We start from the raw sequence: 20,367 nt of genomic DNA on the forward strand, positions 1-20,367 counted from the left end.
CTGACTTAAGATGATTTCATTCCAGGTCATAACTCCCTGTTGGAGCTGTTTCTCTCCCTTTGTCTTCTCCTCCTTAAGATGGTTTCTGTAGGGTGGTGCTTAGGTGACCTCACAGTGGCTCAGAGCCCATGCTTTTCTCCTCTGGATCGTCGCCAACCTGTGCTGCCAGGATGCTAGTCTGGTCTTGCCCTTGAGCTGTCAGTCCTAAAAGTCTGTCCTCCCACCCACCGTGACCGCAGGAACTTTTCTTGCCTCATATCTACCTCCTTACCCAGATGAAATTTGTAAACACCTTCTGCCCAGAGGCCTACTAGCAGAATGGCTACGTAACTCACACAGACACCCACGTACCATCTTTATCAGGTTGCTTTGCTTTCCTTTACCATTGTCTGTCGTCTGAATATCACCTTTGGGAACCTCGTGGGGGAAGGAACCTTGAATTTGGGGTTATCCCAAATACTTCATAAAGTCAAGCTCTCACAAATAATTTCTAGTATTCCTTCTACATACGGCTTTATTTTCCATTATATTCTTCTATACTCTCCCAATAAACCCCAACAGAGCACTGGAGGATTTCCTGTTTTGCTTGCAGCTGTAACCCCAGTGTTACAATAGCACGTGGCACAGGGCAGGCGCCCTATAAACACTGTGGAAGGAGGGAGTGGCTGCTCACACCTGCGGTGCATGGATTTATCCAGTCCCCCTCGCGGGCAGTCTGATTTCCCTGATCTCCGGTCCTTGCACAGCAGCGCCCGGAAGTTCACGTGCTGCCCACAGCAGTCACCAGCGTGGAGGGGGGAGTCGAAGCACTGAGGTCCCTCGAGAAGAGCAGGACAGAGAATTAACAGGGGCCAAGAGTAGCCCTAGAACAGCGGTTCCCAAACTTTTAAATCTCAGAACCCCTTTCCACTTTTAAAATTTGTTGAGGATTCTAAGGAGCTCTCTACAAGGGTCACATCAATGTTTGTTTTATTAAAATGAAAACAAAACTTTACAAATATTTATTTATTTAAAATTAACAACAAAAATATATTACATGTTAGCAAAAATAACATTTTTACTTAAAACATAACTATATTTTCCAAAACAAAAGTTACTGAGAGGAGTGGCATTTACTTTTTTGCAAATCTCGTATGTCTGGCTTAGTAGAAGGCAGCAGGATTCTCATACCGGCTTCTGCACTCTGTTGTGATGTGTTTTGGTTGAAACCTGGTGATGTGGATTTTAGGCTGGTTAATTTTAAAACTGCAGGTGAGAAGCAGCCTCCGAGGAGTGGAGTTCGCTTGCCCTTTGTTGGGAGACATTTACATTTGTAAGGGAAACCTCCATCTGTAAAGTTGCCTCCCTCTCTGTGCCAGGAAGAAGGGAGATGACCTTATCTCTAGAAACTCTTAATCAATGCCAAAGGCAAGAACTTAAATTGGTTTCTGTCTGGTAACCTCATGTAACTGATTTAGGGTGGTGGCTTCTGGCCTTTACTTAATCCAATTTGATTCTTATCCAAAAGTTGTGGGACCACCCAATGGCCAAACCCCACCTGCACTGATACCATTTTAACTTTGTTACATGTTCTTTCCTTTGTCTTGTAAAGAGATGGCTCACATACCTATGCCTTAAATTTAGCCTTACTCTCCACCCATGTTTGCAGCAGCAGCAGCAGCGGCTCCTCCTGCCCTTGGGCCCTGTCCCCACGCAGCAGCCTGACTGCCCGTGGGTCCTGTCCCCATGCTATTCCACACTATTCTCTAAATAAAAGAGCACTACTGCCAGATCTTGAGAGTCCAAGAAATCTTTCTTTCAACTCCTCGGCTCACCGACCCCGCATCACTGGCCTCGCGCAGACAAGCGGAGGAAGAGGGAGGAACTTGGGGACAGCAGGGTTCTCTGGCCACATTCTCAAAATGGCTGTCCTAAAGCGACAGTTGCAGCAGCAATAATAATGATCTTCTCTGTGACAGAGGCTCCCGCCCCCCAGGGACTGCGAGCCCCGATATTAGGACAGAATCCCTGTTTCTCACCGACCCCCGTCCCCAGCTCCAGGCTCTTTGCTTACGATTGCACAATTCTTCAGTAAAGTATAAAACAGCTGGCAGCCTGAAGCAGGCAAATTAGGTAAGCTATGAGTCCCCGAGATAGTGTGTGCTGGTCTCCAGTAGAAGGGAGCGGACAGGCAGCCGAGAAAGAGGAGGAGGGAAAGTAAGCACACCGTGCGTGCGTTTCCTGTAAGGAGAGATGAGAGGTTCTGAAGTTCAGGCACATTTGTTAACAAATACATCTCACTGACAGAGCTGAAAAAAGGAAGTGAACAAGGAGGCCCAACCCGCCGGGTGTGTGTTGAGGTGCTGGTTCGCAGAGTCAGGGAAGCTGGGCACATAATTATATTTCTACCTCTGTATCTTTTGGGGAGCAGCGGGCAGGGCCACAGCTTTGTCCCTATTCATTGGAGAACTGATGGAAAGATAGCAGTCGCTACCAGGTGCAGCTAGAAGACTAGTCTGTTCTCTTTGGAGTGGACTTGCAACCATGGGTGGGAAGGCTTCCAGGAACATCTGTTAATAAACCCCTCCCCAGGGGCCAGCACGCCCGCCAACACCTTCCCTGAGTATCTTGCTGACCTGCTTTATAGAGGGAAGGCAGGGGCAGCAGCTGCCAACAGCCCTAGCCAGGCCCCGATACCACTCATCTTCCAGCCCCATGGCCCAGCTCTACCTGGAAGGATGTGTGTATTGTGGACGTGAGTGACTGTGTGCTGCTGCAACTAGAGGCAAGAGCCACATGCCGGACTATCTGATAAACAGATAACAAGCCCAAACTTTGTACCTGTAGCTTTCCAAGGCTTTTTCATACTAAGGAATAAACTTAGCCACCTCTACTGCACGTAGTCCCACATGGGCTTGTCACATCCGTTGTGTATTGCTCTACACTGCCGTTGAGGTGGCCTGGGACCATGACCGTCTCGTTTAGCACAGCAATCCCCAAGTCTCATATAGTGTTTGGTACCTAGAAAGCACTTAAAAAGCTTTTGGTGAATGAAAGTTAAGTAAATGAATTCTTGATGGTCTTATTTAATGTGTACCAAAAGCATGTGCTTTTCATACATTACACCATTTAATCAAACTGTTTATGTAAAGCTTCCTTCTCAAGAAGGTACAAGCTCTTTGAAAGCAGGAAATGTATATTTGTGGGTTTTTTAAGACTTTCTACGCAGCACCCTATATCCACCTATCTTATGGGAGTGCTACACAGAACCTTCTAAAAGACGTGTCTTCTTTTATAGTGTTAGAAGCTATATTTATTTATCATTTTGCTACACGGTAAGATTTGCTTATTTTGGGGGCTGGCCTGGTGGCATAGCGGTTAAGTGCGCATGTGCCATTTCTCAGCAGCCCAGCGTTCGCTGGTTCGGATCCTGTGTGCAGACATGGCACTGCTTGGCACGCCATGCTGTGGTAGGTGTCCTACATATAAAGTAGAGGAAGATGGGCATGGATGTTAGCTCAGGGCCAGTCTTCCTCAGCAAAAAGAGGAGGATTGGCAGTAGTTAGCTCAGGGCTAATCTGCCTCAAAAAAGAAAAGAAAAGAAAAAAAAATTGCTTATTTTTTTCTTTTAAGCCATACTAATGGTTTCAGGTAAGAAAGTTATTAGATTATGGTGTAAAAATATTCTCTTTTGTTTTTTTTAAGGAAGATTAGACCTGAGCTAACATCCGTGCCCATCTTCCTCTATTTTATACGTGGGATGCCTACCACAGCATGGCTTGACAAGTGGTGCCATGTCCGCACCCAGGATCCAAACTGGTGAATCTCGAGCCACCAAATCGGAAGGTGCAAACTTAAGCGCTGTGCCACCGGGCCAGCCCCAGTATTCTCTATTATTACGAAAAAGTCCCAGTTAAAAGATTTGCTTTACTATCTATTGTGTAACAAAATCAGACTACATATACCGTCTACGCTTAACATACTAGATTCCCCACATCATTTCCAACCAGAGAAGCTCTGCTTTTATCTGTTTAAAATGGAAACGGTTTTACAGATTTTCACCTAAATCAGGACAGCAATGCCTGAGAAGGAAGATGTGGTATTTTGATGAAAAATTTGACAAGCATTAAAATAACAAGATGAATAAATTAACAGAGAGGCCAGACAGAGAAAAATAGAAGATTTCTGAGTCTCTCCAAGAACTCACTTTATCTATAAGTTCAATGAATAAGTATAAACAAAGATTGGGGCTTTTTTGCTTTTTTGTTTTTGTTTTTTTGAGCAAGATTAGCCCTGAGCTAACCTCTGCTGCCAATCCTCCTCTTTTTTTGCTGAGAAAGATGGACTCCGAGCTAACATCCGTGCCCATCTTCCTCTACTTTTTATATGTGGGACGCCTGCCACAGCATGGCTTGACAAGTGGTGTGTAGGTCTGCACCTGGGATCCAAACCAGCGAACCCCAGGCCACTGAGGCAGAGTGTGGGAACCTAACCGCTGTGCCACCGGGCATTTACAAATTAGGGTGCCAGTGACCGAGGAGCATATGACACCAAGGGATTCATGTGGGTCATCTTCCGAAATGCTGATATTATTCAAAGACTTGGAAGTAAGTGGAATCTTGCTTTTCCCCACGTGAAAGTCTGGAGAGGAGAAAACCTGCATGTGCTAGGCAAGCGGAACTTTTGACACTTTTGAGTACCTGGTGGCGGTGGTGAGGCAGCTGTGTCAAAGCAATCAGGGTGAGAGGACTTTGGAGAGAGAAATTATGCCTGACCACTGGAACCAGTGAGCTGAGCATGTGACTTCACAGCAAGCCTTCAGAAGCTATTTTTTTGGGAAAACAAGCTTAAGTTATGGCTTTTAACTTTTGATTACTTAAAAATCATTAACTCACACAAATCAGCTCATCTTCCTGCTGCCATTATTTTATTTTTATTTACTTTTTATTTTATTATTTTACTTACTAGACTGTGTTTACTTTCACTTCCCACCATAGTCAGTTCCTTGGAAACACAAAAATATCAAAAATCCTGATTTTCTTGATTACTAGTGTCATTTTTCAATCACCGTTTTAGAGTGTAATAATTTTGAAAAACTAAATTTTCTACACCAAACATGGATAGGTGGTTAAAAACAGGAAGTCTGAAGTACAATCTCAAAGCAGTTAAAAGAAAACAAGGCACGATAATAAGGAAAATTCAGAATAACCTGAAATCACCAAGGGTTGAAACAGACATGTCTTTGATTGTCCCTGGGAAACCCCAAGATGAATTTAAGAGGAGAGAAGAAGACAAATAATACTTGCACAGCTGCAACTCCTGAATCATTAGGAGGAAGCATAGTACATTCTTAGATGCTCATTTAAAATAACCTGTGGTTAATGGGCACCAAGCAAAATCTTGGTTTTTTCTGTTTGAGAATACCCTGACCGAAAAATAGCAAGAGATTTTACTTCTGCAACCATATTTAAAAACTAATAATGTATATCTGATAAGAGTCTAGTATCCAGAATATATAAAGAACACTTGCAACTCAACAACAAAGAGATAAACAACCTAATTTAAAAATGGACAAAGGACTTAAATAGGCATTTACCCAAAGAAGACACACAAATGGCTAATAAGCATGTGAAGAGAAGCTCAATATCATCAGTCATTAGGGAAATGCAGATCAAAACCACAATGAGATACCACTTCACATCCACTAGTATGGTTATAATCACAAAAACAAACAAACAAAAAATAACCAGAAAACAACAATTGTTGGTGAGGATGGAGAGAGACCGGAAGCTCATGCATGGCTGTTCGGGTGTAAAACAGTGCATCCACTGTGGGAACAGTTTGGTGGTTCTCCAAAAAACATATGACTACCCTATGACTCAGCAATCCCACTCCTGGGTATATACCCAAAAGAATTAAAAAGGGGAACTCAAACAGAAACCTGTACACAAACGTTCATAACAGCACTATTCACAGTAGCCAAAAGGTGGAAACAAGCCAAATGTCCATCAATTAATGGATGGATAACCAAGATGTGGTAGATCCATACAATGCATTAGTATTTGGCTAAAAAAAGGAATGAAATACTGCCTCAACATGGATGAACCCTGAAAACATTTACGTTCAGCGAAAGAAGCCAACACAACAGGCCACATATTGTACAACTGCATTTATATGAAATTTTCAGAAAAGGCAAGTCCATAGAAACAGAAAGCAGATCAGAGTTACCAGGGACTGTGGGAGAGGAAATGGAGAAGTGACTGCTTAATGGATAAGGGGTTTCCTTTCAGGGTGATAAAAGTATTCTGGAACTAGGTAGTGGGGATGGTTGCACAACATTGTGAATGTACCACGTTACTGAATTGCACACTTTAAAATGGTTACAATGGTAAAGTTTATGTTATGTATATTTTACCACAATTTAAAAAATAATGCAAGCTTTCAAGGAAAAGCACATTAATTTCTTGAAACTTAAAAGCCATAGCAGAGAGCTATTTAGCAGAAAGCTCAAACAAGCAAATTACAAATTGCTTGACGCTCCCCTGACAATTGTTTGGGTCAAGAGTGGACTTCAAATACAAGCTGGGTCACTCAGAGCCCTTTCATGGGAATTTGGAAGAGTGACTCCCATGGCTGACTTGGTCACAGGACAGGAAAAAAGCAGCACCCCAAGAGTTACTGGGTGGTGTTGATGGCCCAGAGCTCCTACTCAGGCTTGGCTAGTTTTCCACAGGTCCCTTGAGTTTGACATTCTTAGAATAAATCTCATCTTGCTTGAGATGGCTCATGTGGTTTCTTCTCCTTGATATCAAACATATAATCTTCATATATAAGACATTTAGGTTATTAGGTATTTTAGGACATTTAGGTAATGTAATATTACCAATTGTATTAGCTTTCTTTTGCTGCCGTAACAAATTACCACAAATTTAGTGGCTTAAAACAACAGAAATTTATTCTCTCACAGGTCTGGAGGCCAGAAGTCCAAAAAGCAGGGCTGTGCTCCCTTTGAAAGCTCCAGGGGAAAAATCAGTTCCTTGTCCCTTCCAGCTTCCGGTGGTTCCAGGTGCTACTTGGCTTGTGGCCACATCCCTCCAATCTCGGCCTCTATGGTCACCGTGTCTGCTCCTCTTCTGTGTGTCCCTGTTCTCCGTGTCTCTTACAAGGACACTTGTCACTGGATTTAGGACGCACCCAGATAATCCAGGATGATGTCCTCATCTCTACATCTGTAATTTAATAACATCTGTAAAGACCCTTTTTCCAATCATGGTAACAGTCACAGGTTCTGGGATTAGGGTACAGAGGGACGGGGGGGGGAGGTGGGGGGAGGGAGGACATCATCCAATCTACTACGCCAGTATCTAATGTGATATATAATAATATCACAGTGAAAGATATGCCTATTTTGAAGCCTGCTGATACATGTTGGCAATATGTATCAGTGTTCAATGTTGCTGGCAGTGCTCAAAATGTTTTTTGAAACTTTTCATTTGGCACTGCCCTCAGAAATTGAGTCACATTCTATGGAAAACAATAATGGCCATGATAGACTCACTTATTTCTGGACAATGTAACAAGCACTGAGGCATCGATGGGACCTCATAAGGACCCTGAAATAGCGCAAGTAGATCCAACCAGCAGAAGGGTTTTGTTTTCTTCTCGCCAAACTCAGTGCCTTAATTTTCTTAAAGACCAAATACCATTTGGAGCAAACTCTGGGAAATGAGGAGGACCATTAAAATTGGGCAAACTAAATTTTCGCATCAGAATCCCTTAGACGGTGTGGTTGGAAAAGTCCAAATCATTCTTAACTCTCTTCTCCCTCACTCCACATCATATTAGTAAACCAAATCCTGTCAATTCCACCTAGAATATTTCTCATATATCTAATCCCTTCTACCCCCACTGAACATGCCTTATAGATCCTTCAGACTTTATCAATTGAAACGTTTTCTAACCAGTCTCCTTGCCTTTCAGCTTTGGCTGTCTTGCCCCTATCTTTCCATCCGCTCCAAAATACACTCACCTGCATGTGGCACCCCTGTTCACCCACCTTCTAGGGGTTACCACAACGCGGTGAATTCTAAGTTCCTCAGCGGGGCCCTGAGCACCCCTCTCAGTATGACCTTATTGAATTTTCCAGTTTCTCTGAATTATTTTCTGTTTCCTACCCATGCCTGCCCTGTACACTCATGCCTCTGTGCCTTTGCTTTAACTTTGAAATCCCGTCAGTCAGCTTTTTAAAAAATCATGGGTTTTTTTGTCAGTGAGGAAGATTGGTCCTGAGCTAACATCTGTGCCAATCTTCCTCTATTTGTATGTGGGACGCTGCCAAAGTGTGGCTTGATGAGCAGTGTTGTAGGTCCACAACCAGGATCCAAACCTGCAAACCTGAGGCCACTGAAGCAGAGTGCATGAACTTAACCACACCACTGACCAGCCCAAAATCATGTATTTTTTTAAAAAGTAAAATAAGTACTACAGGGCCCCAAATGAAAGCAGAGGCTCCTGGACTCCCTCTGCCCACACTCGCTTCCTGTCCACTCCCCCCTCCCCCAGGCAACTTCTTTCAATGCTCTTACCTGTTCTTTTAGTATTAACCTTCATATTTTAAAATAAAATGTTGATAGTGCTGTATTTATTTTTCGGTTTGTTTTTGTTTTTTTCAGGAAGATTAGCCCTGAGCTAAGTGCTGCCAATCCTCCTCTTTTTGCTGAGGAAGACTGGCCCTGAGCTAACATCCGTGCCCATCTTCCTCTACTTTTTATATGTGGGATGCCTGCCACAGCATGGCACACTTAACCACTGTACCACCGGGCCGGCCCCTATTTTTTGGTTTAAGATACAAAGTGATAATGACTTTCTAGTATGAAGATGAGGGTTTAGCTCCATTATTACCCAGATCCCATCTGTCTACATATACTTACATATATACGTATACTCTCCTTCTCCATACTCCTAATATAGTCATATCATAAGTTTGGATTCTATTGGTATTTGGTGTTCACATGCAATCAGTTGTACTATGAATATATTCTCTTTCTTCTACTTTTTCTCTTCTTTGGAATTAATAATCGCCTTGCTCTTTCATTGACTTCATTTTCCTTGCTTCATTTTCCATTTACCTAGCATTTATTCATCCCCAAGCTCTCTGCCAGAAGTGCACATCTCTTCACAATTCCTTCAAACTTATTGAGAATTCTATCAGTTTCATCTCTTTCTTGGAAATCTTCCCCTCCCCGCCAAAATCCTTCGCCTGCTGCTGCAGTCTGGGCTGGTTGCTCTCTAGCTCACCTCTCAAGCGCACCCTGGAAACTCCTGTCACTCCTCTCTTGTGTGGGCTCTCATGCTTCCTGGATAGCCCATGTCTTATTATTTCTTGGTTTTACGCTCTTTAATGAAGTGCCTCTTCCAGTACCTTCCTGAGGAAAACTGCATGGGGAGTAAATTTCTTGAGCTGTTATGTATTTGAAAGATCTTTATTCTACCCTTATGTTTGATTGATAGTCTGGGAGGTATCTGAGTCAGTTCAGGCTGCTATAACAAAGCAGCATAGACGGATGGCCTATAAACACCAGAAATTTCTATCTAACAATTCTGGAAGCTGGAAGTCCAAGATGAGGGTGCCAGCCTGGTGGGGTTCTGGGGAGGGCCCTCTTCTGAGTTATAGACTGCAGACTCCTTGTTGTATCCTCACATGGTAGAGAAAAGAGAGGAAGCAAGTTCTCCTGTAACTATTATAAGGGCGATAATCCCATTCAGGAGGGCTCCGCTCCCATGACCTAATTGCCTCCCAAAGGCCCTACCCCCAAACACCATCACATTGGGAGGCAGAGTTTCAACATGCGAATTTTGGAGGGTCATAAACATTCAGCCCAAAATGGGAGGAAACAGACTTCTAAGTTGGAATTCATTTACTCTTGGGATTTTGAAGTCATCGTTCCATTGTCTTTTAGCTTCAAGATGATGTTTCAGATACTACTCCAATTCTGATGCTTTGTACGTGATCTGTTTTTCTCTTACAAAGATTTTTTTCTTTTGGTGAGGAAGATTGTCCCTGAGCTAACATCTGTGCCAATTTTCCTCTATTTTGTATGTAGGATGCCACCACAGCATGGCTTGCTGAGCAGTGTATAGGTCCACACCCAGGATCCAAAGCTGCAAACCCTGGGCCGCTGAAGCGGAATGTGCGAACTTAACCACTATGTCACCGGGCTGGCCCCCCCTTAGAAATATTTTAATAATCATGTCTTTTTTTGATTATTACCTATCTTAGTGGAGGCCTTTTCGCATTTGTTTTTTCAATTGTTTTTTTGTATTCTGTTCCCTTTTTATAGCATCCTGTTTTTGTTTCATGGATGTACTATACTCCTAACAATCTGAAGCTATTAACTAGAGGGGCTTTCAAAAACTTTCTTCTACTCTCTGTTTCTGTGTCCTGCAAGTTTATTTTATTCCTGTTTGTTTGTTTGGTCCTCAAAACTCTGGTGATCCTTGCCTGACCGCTTACCCTTGAGGGTATAGCAATAAGAAGCTGATTGTAAGTTCTGTGTGCATGGCATGTATTATTGACTAGTGGGAGTCGCTATGGGATGATCTGGCTGGGCTGCATCTTAAAGAACCCCTGAAGTCAGAATTAAACTAATCATATTGGGGCCGGCCCAGTGGCACAGCAGTTAAGTTCACATGTTCTTATTCGGCAGCGCTGGGTTTGCCAGTTTGGATCCTGGGTGCAGACCTACACACTGCCTGGCAAGCCATGCTGTGGCAGGCATCCCACATATAAAGTAAAGGAAGATGAGCATGGATGTTAGCTCAGGGCCAAACTTCCTCAGCAAAAAAGAGGAGGACTGGTGGCAGATGTTAGCTCAGGCCTAATCTTACTCAAAAAAAAACCCCTAATATTATATGCACCTGTTGCACATGTGCAGAATAACTGTAACATGCTCACTTACTAGTTAGGCCAAAATCTCACCCTCTTCTCTTCCCTCCCTGAAACTCAAAAAGCTAATGACATCATTTTAGATATAGCATTTATAGCAATGAGTCATATTTGGCTGCGAATTGTAGTCAATATCTCAGAGAAAACTTGGCAAAACATCAACATCCCAGCTTCCTTCTATGAAGAGCTTCTCTATGAAGGTGGTTGTGCTTACTCTTCAGCTCTGCAATACAGACATTTCTTTGGTCTTTCTCTGTGTTCAGGAATTTTAAAAAATAATGTAACTCAGGGAATGTCAGTTTTAGCTTCTTGTACATATCTTAAATTTTCAAGAGTAAAATAAGGGCACAGTAAGTATAACTCAGGCAAGGTTGATTTGATTGTTTTGTACAAATCCCAAATCTTCCTGGATGTTGTAAGGACATGAAAATGTTCTTTCTCAGAAAGAATTAACAGAAAATCATTGGCCAAATCTCATTTTTCTTTTTTTCTTTTTTTCTAAAGATTTTATTTTCCCTTTTTCTCCCCAAAGCCCCCTGGTACATAGTTGTATATTTTCAGTTGTGGGTCCTTCTAGTTGTGGCATGTGGGACGCCGCCCCAACATGGCCTGACGAGCGGTGCCATGTCCACGCCCAGGATCCGAACTGATGAAACCCTGGGCCGCCGAAGCGGAGTGCCTGGACTTAACCATTTAGCCACAGGGCCAGCCCCTCATTTTTCTTCTTATGTTCTGGGGTTACAAACTACAGAAAAAACCTTTACACAGTCTCACTTAGGCTTGAAAATCATAAGCAGTTCTATAGAACGAGCTTCCCCTTCTACCATCACACAGCTGAAAGGGCCGCAGAGGCTGGAATTCTACTTTGTCGCGCCACCCTAAGTTCAAACACTGTAAAAACTGGGGCACTGCAGTATTGTGCAAAAATGAAATATGCTATTTTCCTCATGGATTTTAGCTGACTGCAAGGACAGGATTGAATTGACTGGTCCGGGACCTGAAAAATAAAGGCGATTTGACAGGGTATGTTTCAATCCATTTTCCTTAATTTATTTTAAATTTCTTGGAAGTAGTTTAACTCCTATTTATGGAAATGTCAAATGAAATAGCCAAAGATAACCAGATTGATTGAACAAATGGATTTCCATGTTTTTTGCACTGAGCAAGACTAAGAACACTTTTTCTATCATGGGTTCACAGGCAAAAAGAAAACAACTTAATTATTTGGGGGTTCTTTTGTATTTGAGAGACAAAACAAAAATTTCAATTCCTTTTTTAAAATGAGGAAAATCAGAAACAAAACCTTACTAAACCATGGAAATCATATTTTCCCCCACATTGTCCCCTCTAGATTTTCCTATTTCTGTCAAGACTATCATTTCTCCCCAAATTGAGCAGATTTGAAAGTCTGGGAGCCATCTCTTTGTCTCCCTTCCCCTTACCTCTCGACACCCTCATACTTCCCACCTTGTCTGCTCTTCCCGCTTGACTCATGTTATCAGTCACCAGGTCTCAGACTTTTATTCCCAAGTCCACCTTTCCATTTCCTCCAAACTATCTCAGCCTGAGTCCTCAGGCGCCTCCCAGCTAAGCGACTGCCCTTTGTCTCACTGCCTCCATTCTAGTTTTAGAGGAGTTTTGAGCTTATTTGCCTAGAGAGTCAGGCAGGTAAAGGAGTGAAATGAGCTGGGTGAGCACGGCCTGATTCAAAAGGGCAGGCTCTACTCAGCTCCAGCCAATTGTTGCTTCACCAGGGATGACGGGACAGTGTTGCTAGAAGTCCATCTTCCCATGAAAGGTCAGAGATCCCCAGAGTTTCCGTAGGTTCTCTCACTTCCCTCGGATTCCTGAGAATCCCAGGAACAAGAAGAGGGAGGTTTTGCACCTGGAAGGTGGGTTATGCAACGCACTGGGCTGGCCAGATCTCTCAATGCTTGTCATGTTCCCAGTCCCTGAAGCGGTCTTAAGTGGTTCCTTATAGATAAGTGCCTCACCACCCTGGGTCATCATCTTAGCCAGGAGCCACCCAGGAGAGGTCTAGTAGAAAGTTCTAGATGGCCAACAGGTACATTAAAAGAGTTCAACATCACTAATTATTAGAGAAATGCAAACCAAAATGACAATAAGATATCACCTCACACCCATTAGAATAGCTATAATTAACAAGACAAGAAATGACAAATATTGGAGAGGATGTGGAGAAAAAGGAACCCTCATACACTGCTGGTGGGAATGCAAACTGGTGCAGCCACTATGGAAAACAGTATGGAGATTTCTCAAAAAATTAAAAATAGAAATACCATATGATCCAGCTATTCCTTTTTTTCTTTTTGAGGAAGATTAGCCCTGAGCTAACATCTGCTGCCAATCCTCCTCTTTTTGCTGAGGAAGACTGGCCCTGAGCTAACATCTGTGCCCATCTTCCTCTACTTTATATGTGGGACGCCTAGCACAGCATGGCTTGCCACGAGGTACCATGTCCACACCCGTGATCCGAACCGGTGAACACCAGGCCACCGAAGCGGAACATGCACACTTAACCACTGCACCACCAGGCTGGCCCCCAGCTATTCCATTTCCGGGCATGTATCCAAAAAACATGAAAACAACAATTCAAAGAGATTTGTGCATCCCTATGTTCATTTGCAGCATTATTCACAACAGCCAAGATATGGAAGCAAACCAAATGCCCATCCACGGAAGAGAGGATAAAGAAGATGTGGTGTATATATACATACAATGGAATACAACTCAGCCATAAAAAAGACAAAATCAGGGGCCAGCTTTGTGGTGTAGTGGTTAAGTTCATGCATTCCGCTTCAGCAGCCCAGGATACACCAGTTCAGATCGTGGGCGCAAACCTAGACACCACTCATCAAGCCATGCTGTGGCAGCATCCCATAGAGGAACTAGAAGGACTTACAACTAGGATATACAACTATGTACTGAGACTTTGGGGAGAAAAAAAAAGATAAGATCACTCCCTTTGCAAAAACATGGATGGACCTTGAAGGTATTATGTTAAGTGAAATAAGTCAGACAGAGAAAGACAAATACCATATGATTTCACTCATATGTGGGAGATAAACACACAGATAAGAAGAACAGATTGATGGCTACCAGAGGAGAAGGGGGTAGACGAAGGGTGAAAGGGGTAAAGGGGCACATATGTATGGTGATGGATAAAAACTAGACTATTGGTGGTGAACACGATGCAGCCTATACAGAAACTGAAATATAATAATGTACACCTGAAATTTATACAATGTTATAAGCCAATATGACCTCAATTTAAAAAAAAAGAGAGAGAAGACCAGCTCTGGTGGCCTAGTGGTTAAATTTGTTGCACTCTGTTTCGGCGACTTTGGTTTGGTTCCTGGGCGTGGACATACGCCACTTGTCTCTTAGTGGCCATGCTCTGGTGGTGGCTCACATATGAAAAGAGGAAGATTGGCAACAGAAGTTAGCTCAGGGCAAATCTTCCTCAGCAAAAAACCCCCCCAAAAACCAAAAAACCAAATCTGTTTGGGGCTGGTCCAGTGGCGTCATCGTTAAGTTCACATGCTCCGCTTTGGTGGCCTGGGGTTCACAAGTTCGGATCCTGGGTGCGGACCTATACACCACTCACCGAGCCATGCTGTGGTGGCATTCCATGTGCAAAATAGAGGAAGACTGGCATGGATGTTAGCTCAGGGCCAGTCTTCCTCACCAAAAAAAAAGAAAGTTCTGTTGAACCAGGATGATGGCGATGAATCAACCAATCATCCAGTCTGGACCAACCCAAACTAGACCAATCAGTTCCTCTCTCTCTGGAATTTGAACTTTAAATAAACAGTGAGGCAATGGTAGTGATAGTGCAAGTGGAAATACACAAAAAGCACAAGCAGAAAGAGTGGCTGAATCATGGGAATGCCAGAGTAAGGATCAACAAACATCTTCTGCTAAGGAGTGACAAAATAACCTGGTAACTAGGATTGCACTGGATCCTGAATAAATTTTGAGTTTCCAAACTTCATTCCAGGTCTATTAGGCACTATACTGTAATTCCTGTTCCTCCCATGAGTTCTGGGTAGGAAGCTTTTCCTGGGATCTTAGGAGGCCTGGTGTAGGGTCAATCTTCTTGCCTTCCTTATGTGTATGTGTATATATCCTTAAAAAAATCCCATTCCTTTAGGTAATCTGAGTGAATCCTTGCAAAGAAAAAAACCTAACAATGCATACAATGCTCTTTCTTGCTTTTTTTCCCAAAGAGGTAATTTTACTCAAAACTTTGTCATTGTAAAATGCTTGTCCCAACTGCTTCTCTTCTGTGGTCCCCTGCCCTTGTCTATTTGTTTTGATGTAGAAAATTGTTCTGGAATACTTATTAATAACACTAATTACTTGAGTAAAAGTACATCAATGAGTCAATCAAAATGTGCCAATATTCTACAGGGCGCAGTCTGTCACACATACAAAAATGGCATTAAGTTTTTGATGATTGGATCTTGAGTAGTTGCAAGTAGGGATGGACCTGGACGTCCCAAGTTTTACAAAGAACTAAATTATGAGAAAAACAGTCACTCTCCAGAGTTACAAAACACTCTGGAGAAGGAATTATACTTCAATTCCATGCTCTGAATATTTAAGGAAGGGGAGATGAAATAAGGATGATGATGAGAACAGTAGAAAAAAATTAAAAGATAAAAAGGGGAGAAAGACATGAGAGACAAAGTGGAAGGTAAGACATTAAGGTTAGTGACATGATTACAGAAATGATGAGTGATGAGACATAGAAAGATTACATGTCAGCACAAGTGCATTGTGGGGGAGGGTTTGAAAATTTACGATTATGTTGGGAAGAAAACTAAAAATTCTTTTTACAATGGAATAAATGTTTCAAATGTCTTCGTAGTATTAGAATTAAATTAGAATTTAAAAAATCAATGTAGACTCATAATTTTAAAAAGAGATGTCTTCCAATTTTCCCCAAAAATTAACCTAGCAGTGATGTTTTCCTAATCCCAATCTGTACTCATGGGGAACAATCTGATATTCATCCCTGATGCCCAGATTGTGCCATTAATATTTTTCTTCATTTAAAGGAAGTAAGCTTCCTTATAAAATAGCTCACTCCATGTTTTGGGTCAGAGAAAGACGAAGATAATCTGAAACATCTTATGTATATAAAATCAGGAATGTTTTAAGAAACTGGAGAAGTGCTGAAGAGACAACAGAATCATCTTAAAAGGCCTTTCACTGGGCAAGCTCTAAAGAACTGAGCAAAAAGGGAAGATAATCATAGATAATTGAAGCTATGTTAATCTATGAAAGTTCATAACGCTTCTCCAAAGGAAAAAGTTTACGATTGTAAAAGGCAGTTTGGCTATAAAAGATAGTGAATGTGATAACACAGATATGTTAATTTTTTAAAAGTTGAATAAATACAGAGAGATATATATGGGTTTCTAAAAACAAATCTAAAGCATATATTAGTTTATAAAGCACAGACTTGCCTTTTCGCTAATTGTGAAAGTAGGGAGGGATGAACAGAGGGAATTGGGAATCAGCCAACCAGTCCTGGAAAAAATATTAACCATACCAAGAACAGAAAGCAGTGCTCCACGACATTTGTCACACACAACGACCAGGAGGAAAGGAGATCCAGCATTTAGTCAGCACTGGGGTCGCAAAATGACAAAGTAGAAAGAGAATTAATTCAATAGTGTGTTTCAAGATGATGATTTGCCAAATGTCCTGAAGAAGATAGCTAATTATGTAGACTTGATCTTGTCTCATGAAAGATGAAACCTTACAATGGCCCTATTAATTATAACAAACGAAACAAAATTGGTTTGTAAAAATGAACAGTCTAGGTCAACATATAATGATAAGATGTAAGGTGGCCAAACGAAAGTTCAAAAATACACTATTTCAGGAGAGGCATTAGGTTGCATTCTGTGAACAGCAAGGAATTAAAAAATTTTATCAATGTGTAATAGGAGAGCAAGCCAGAAGGCACAACCAGGCCTGTGACCCAACTGAGATTCAAATGGTTGAAACCTCAGCTGGTCTAAATAACATGCTTTTTCTTTTAGTTTTATATCTCAGATGAAATAGAATCAAATATCCATAATATTATTGTACCCCATGACAGCCACTAGTCCTTTTGACACCTTTGTACCAATGAGAAAAGACATCCCTTCCTCCAGGCGGCCCCAAGCCCCTGGGTAGATGGCTTTAAGGGGTGAGGCAGAGCTGTATTTCAACTCTGCTCTCCCCTTCGGCCAGGCACCCTGTGCAATGCACAACCCCCACAGGCCTGCTGTCCCCTTAGGAAGGTTTAAGAAATAACCATACAGTAAAATTATTGCAACCCAGAAAGGTATAAGTATAGGGGTAACGAAGACATTAATTTCAACCTTTGGTAATAACACTTCAGAAGCAATTAAAATATCAGAATAAATTTTTGTCATTACTGTGAAAATTCGTGCATATTTTGCTTGCTTTTAAATATAAACCTTACAATTTTAATTAAACTTTTCAGAATTTGTTGATAAAGTTTGTGATCAGTGCTTAAATGCCAGGGAAATTTTTATTTGTTAAGTTTAAACATTTTGATTTCCTGGTTGTGTTCAACATTTAGAGGAATATTATTTCATAGATTTGACAGATTAATAATTTGAGCATTAAGCAAAATATATATTGGAGTAAGTGTTCCTCTTTTCACACAGGTGTCCCTGAGAGCTTAGACATTTAAGATCTAAGTGACAATAGGTAGAGGAAATGGAAATAAAGTCATAGTGAGGGTGGAAGAAAGACGTTCAGAGCAGGAGGAGAGAAAGGTGATATTCAAGGTAAGACAGGGAGAGAAAGGAGAGGAGTAGAGGAATCTGGAGGGCTCTGGAGTGTTAATGCAGGTAAACCGCTTATTTCACCCAGGGCCTTCACTTCTTTTCTCTGCTCTTTAATACCTGGCTTACTTTTCAACTGTTTATTTTGAAAAAAAAAAAAACAAACCTCCTCTAAAGAAACTGTTGACTTAACAAAAAATAAAACCAAGACATGTGCTGGAAGAAAAGCCTTCAAGAACCCTGAGAGTCCTCCCAAGATTTACCCTTGGAATGTCCTGCTATGTCCATGATTGGCCCTTTGGGCCCGGACAAGAGCATCTGACCTTCTCCTTTATATCATATAGCACAGATGAAACCGGGTTTGAGTATTACAATTAGATTTTACTAAACACTAAGGCTCTGTAGGAAGTATACACACAGAGTAACATGAAATCCAGTGATCTGGAGTATAAAACCTGGATAGTTCTCTTCTGGTGGTCCCTTCCAGCTCCCAGTCTCTTAGTGGTGGGCAGCATCTTTGCACCCATCACCCAGATGGCCACAGCTGCAAGGCTACCTTTCTCACAGTACAGAATCCAGGGTCTAACATGAGGCCTACTCTTCAGGCCTCAAAGGATAAGCTACATATCACACAGTAACTCCAACATTCACCCAACAGAGAAACACACACAGTAATAGGTGTCCTTCATCAAAGGCCCCACTGAACTACCAACGAGCAGCGCAGCCCCGGGAGGGTAAATCATTCCCCAGGACGGTGTGATATTACCCCCAGATAAAGTCAAACTTTAGGCCTTGGGATATGGTGAAAAGAGCACCGGACTAGGCATTAGGAGTTCAAGTGGTTTAGTGCGGGACTCACGGCGTGACCCTCAGGCAAGTTACTTTATCTTTAGAGGCTTTATTTACATGATATGTAAATAGAACCTATCTCTATCTATTTTAAAGGATTACAGTAATAATGAGATAACAAAGAAGTGCTTTGAAAAAGCAGAAACTCTTACAAAAAGAAAAGAATAAATCACCTCATTCCAGAGGTTCCATAATCTTTGCCTGCTCTTCTGCAATTCTCGCCAGGCCATTCTCCTCAACGGATCTTAAACTCGGCATCATTTGCTGACCTGAGGATTTAAATTAAAGGCTAAGATCTCTTACAGCTCTGGAAGTATATAAGTCCCATTCATCCAATGATCATGAACACCTACTATGTATTGTGTTGGAAACACAAAAATGAGTAAAATCCAGGGGCTGGCCCCGTGGCCGAGTGGTTAAGTTCATGCGCTCCGCTGCAGGCGGCCCAGTGTTTCGTTGGTTTGAATCCTGGGCGCGGACATGGCACTGCTCATCAAGCCACGCTGAGGCGGCATCCCGCATGCCACAACTAGAAGGACCCACAATAAAGAATATACAACTATGTACCAGGGGGCTTTGGGGGGTAAAAAAATAAAATCTTCAAAAAAAAAAATGAGTAAAATCCAGCAAAAATGATAAAATTCAGACATCAATAATGATGGAATGTAGTATTAAAAGTTTATGTAAAGTTATTGGGAAGCATTATTCTGGATAATCCCTCTGTTCAACTTTGTTAGCAAGCATAAAACACTTATCAAGTACTACAGAGCTGAAAAGGATTGGTTAGAAGCTGTGAGGATACAGAAATTTCTAAAAACCTACCATTTAGTGTGGCAGCTAGTATTCTGGATGATGGTAAAACTTCGGTCTTGCCAGACCTGGAGTAGAGTTCAAATTCTGCTATTAACTTACTGTACGATGTTTAAGAAGTACTTTTTTGACTCTCTAAGCCTGTTTCCTTTCCCTAAAATGGGGATAAAATACAGTACCTAGTCCTTAGGGTTGTTGTGAGGTTCAAATGAGACAATTTATATAAAGAACAGTTCCTGGCAGGTAAGTGCTTGATAAACAGCCACAGTTCTTTTCATGTGTGAGCACAGTGTAGGGAGATGACAAGAGTGAGATTTCTATCAACACACAGCTAGCAAAATACTCCGTATGTTGCAGAGCTGTTTCACTTTCTCCCTTCGAGTCTCCTCCTCTGCTTCCTCCTTAGTTATCAGACACCGTTTTGCGATCCCAAAGTCTCACAGTCCTTCAAGTATGAAAGCTGTAGCATTTCCAATGCCCAGTCACGGGTTTATGGAGAACTTTTTGTGTATTAAAGGGCCAATTTCAATCAATAAGTCATTCCATTCTTCCTCTGATTACTACGGCTAATGAGCAGCGCTGACCTGAGTACATGATAAAAATGTGAGCCACACTTCATCAAATATAATTTAAACGTGGACTGCTTTTCTTCAAGACAGCTAGGAGTGAAATCCCTATAACGTACTTCGAAATCTCAAAAAAGCCCAATGATTAATAATGTTGGGCTTGAGATAAAACAGATACTTCCCCAAGGTCAGTGGCCGAGGAGGCATCAGTGGCCTTGACGCTTCCTGATTCTTTCTCCATCCCGCACCCCACCTCCACTCCCAAGTTCAGCCTAGATCTACCAGTCTGACCACTACCTTCAGGGCGAGGTGCTGGGGCGAGGAAGGCGAGGGGTGGGGGAGGCGGGCAGAAACGGAACTTCATTGTTCGCGGGACCGACTCTTC

The 20,367-nt window shown here is 42.1% G+C and overlaps 1 long non-coding RNA gene across 4 annotated transcripts; it reads right to left on the bottom strand.

Moving 5' to 3' along the window:
* Window positions 1-338: 338 nt before the first annotated feature.
* On the bottom strand, window positions 339-20,262 carry LOC139041858 (uncharacterized). Of its 4 annotated transcripts, none has more exons than XR_011497894.1 (3): window positions 19,429-20,262; window positions 2,054-7,208; window positions 339-818 (listed from the first exon to the last, which is right to left on the bottom strand). It is a non-coding gene; the product is annotated as an uncharacterized lncRNA (long non-coding RNA). The 4 variants fall into 4 exon arrangements; XR_011497893.1 differs by lacking the exon at window positions 339-818 and adding an exon at window positions 953-1,209; XR_011497892.1 differs by lacking the exon at window positions 339-818 and adding an exon at window positions 18,780-18,875 and having other exon boundaries at window positions 953-7,208.
* Window positions 20,263-20,367: the final 105 nt, after the last annotated feature.

This window comes from Equus asinus, chromosome 24 (genome assembly GCF_041296235.1).
Source record: "Equus asinus isolate D_3611 breed Donkey chromosome 24, EquAss-T2T_v2, whole genome shotgun sequence".
Classification (NCBI taxonomy): domain Eukaryota; kingdom Metazoa; phylum Chordata; class Mammalia; order Perissodactyla; family Equidae; genus Equus; species Equus asinus.